The 2,598-nt window shown below is 56.4% G+C and overlaps 1 non-coding gene across 1 annotated transcript; it reads left to right on the forward strand.

The window, feature by feature from the left end:
• The first annotated feature begins 2,151 nt into the window (after positions 1–2,151).
• LOC112550059 lies at positions 2,152–2,265 on the forward strand. The gene has a single exon (XR_003093724.1). It is a non-coding gene; the product is annotated as a U5 spliceosomal RNA (small nuclear RNA).
• Positions 2,266–2,598: the final 333 nt, after the last annotated feature.

Here is a 2,598-nt window from a genome sequence, read left to right on the forward strand (position 1 = left end):
CATATGGTTCTTGAATGACTCACGGATTTGGAAGTGATTTGGCTGATTTGGTTTGGGACCCAAAAAGTTTTCCTTCAAATAAGAAAAAGATCAAAAAAATCGGGGGCATCCAAAGCCCAAGCCTCGGGCTGGGGCCTGCACATAGGATGCCTGCCAAAAGATTTAGAAGTATCTGAAGCCCCAGGATGGAAAGTTTGGGGTGGACGATACTTGCCAGTTGGGGACCAGTCTGAGACAGGGGGTTTCAGGGACTCGATGCCTTGTGGATGGGTACGAGGGAGCGCCTTCCCAAGGGAGCATATATTGTAACAGGTGCGCAGGTTTTTCTCTGGTGGCTTAAGCAGGTAATGAACAGTGACTAGAAGGTGACCCAATATATATATATAGAACCCTTATATAAAACTTAGGCCTGTGCGAAGCGGCTAGCATTTGCTTCGGATTCGGATTCGGCCGATCCGGGCAGCAGGGACTCGATTGGGTGATTCGAATCACTGCCCCGAATCGAGTCGGCCACAGCCGATTCGGCAGCAGCCCCATCCCCTGCCCGCTCTCCCAGCCCCGCCTACCCCAGCTCCCGGCTCTTTGAAAAAGAAAAGCCCCCACTCACCGGGTGCTGCTGGAATGGGGCGGGGGGTGATTCCCACTGCCCCACGCCATGTCGGGCGGGGGGGGGACTCTGTAAAGCCCCCAGAAGCCCCGAGAATGCTGCAGGAGCCGGTGAGTCTGGGGGCAGGGGGTTTGGGGGGTTTTTTTGAAGGGCCAGAGCTGGGGCGGGGAGGGCAGCCATGGGGCCAGGGGGCTTGTGGCAGAGTCCCCTATGAACCATGGGGCAGTGGTGGGCAGCAGGGATCACCCTCTCCCCCCGCCCCGCCCGACAGCACCTGCTGAGTAGGGGCTTTTTGTAAACGGCTGGGAGCTGGGGCTGCCGGGGCAGCCATGTGGGGCTGGGGCTTGGCAGGGGTCTCCCCGTGGTCCCCCCTCCCCTCCTCCAGACCCCCTCCCCCGGTCCCTATTTACCAGCTCAGAGTCTGGGTCCAGCTCCTTGGACCGCCTGCATCACCCAAGCTCTGCGAATCTTTTCCAAATCAATTCAGAGAGCTCTGAATCGATTCGGACCTTCGAATTGCTCCCCTGATTCCATTCGGATTCAGAGATTCGGCCACCAAATCAGGCCCAATCGCCTCCGAATCGAATCAGCACCTGAAGCGTTGCATCAGCCCTAGGATATATATACATCACCTTTGAAAATATATGGGTGTCCGTGTCCGTGTGCGCGTGCGCGTGCGTATATATGACGACATTATATTTTGACAGAAAACCCCCCAAAACTCGCCAGTTGTAGGGCCACATATGGTTCCCGAAGAAGACAAAAGATTTCAAACTCATCTGGCCGATGTGGTTATCTGACCTAGGACACAAAATATTGTCCTTAAAAAAAATGTTTTAAAACGGAAGGTAGGAGCTGATCCTGGAGACACCGCGGCTGCAGGGCGCAGGCTGGAATGTCTCAGGAAGTTGCCCAGCTCCGTGCCCTCCGTGGAGTCCCAGAACCCACGGCAGGGCCTTGGCGCTGGCGGAAGCTGGGAGCCCTGGGCACTGGTGGAAGCTGTGAGCTGAGCGCTGCCAGGCACCGGAAAGGGCTTTGATGGCAGGCTGACGAAGCTAATGCCCTCTGCCCCCTCCAGCCCTGCTTCTCTGCCTGCAACATGGCATCTCCCTCCTGCCAGCCTTTGCAGGGCACAGCACATGCCTTTTCTCTGCCTTGTTCCCCTCCTAGAGCAGCAAGAGCCCCGCTGCCCTGCAAGCAGTGGCAGTTTGGTAGCAAACGGCAGCCTGGAGCCTGAGGCAGGCCAGCTGCCGCGGTGACACGGTTCTCCTCCGGGTGCTGCAAGGCTTAGTGGCGCAAACCAGTCCTGGGGGCCCCACGGGGCAGTTTGGGGCCAGAGCCTTGGGGAAGCTTATTTGCATACCCAGGATGCAATGCAGTGCATGAAGGAAAATTTGGGGGGTTCGCTTTTTTGAGGCTCCCCAAAGTCCTCCTCACGGCGTCACTCTGTGGTGCCTGCCCCGGGCCAAGCAGCGCTGCGTGGGGCCGCTGTAAGTGGGGCAAGGATTGGGGCCGCCTTGATTGCTCCTCTGCGGGTCCCCTGTATGCTCTGGTTTCTCTTCAAGTTGCATAAATCTTTCGCCTTTTACTAAAGATTTCCATGGATAGGAGCAGTTATGAGTCTCTACCCAATTTTTGAGGTCTTGCTTTGGTGGGGCTATCCTTGAGTGTGCGAGAACAGAGAGAAGCTGCTTTGGTTTTGTTGTTGGCCATGGGGCTCAGGCCTTGGTTACTTTGTAGCAGACTGGCAGCCATGGTTCCTTTCCCTGCTTGAGTGGAAGCGGCCCGGGTACAGCCACTTCCCCAAAGCACCCTGAGATGCGTCTCTTTACGGTAGTGCTGATAGTCCCCAAAAAGGGCCAAGAATGGCCGAAACCTCACAGGCCAAGATCTTATAATTTTGTTCCTTTGGGGTGAGCTTCTCAAAACAGGTCCTGCAGGGGTGTAGGGCCTGTTTTGGGCCCTGCCTTTGTGAGAGCACGGCATTTATC

The sequence above is a fragment of the Alligator sinensis genome, unplaced genomic scaffold, assembly GCF_000455745.1.
Source record: "Alligator sinensis unplaced genomic scaffold, ASM45574v1 scaffold579_1, whole genome shotgun sequence".
NCBI classification, from domain to species: domain Eukaryota; kingdom Metazoa; phylum Chordata; order Crocodylia; family Alligatoridae; genus Alligator; species Alligator sinensis.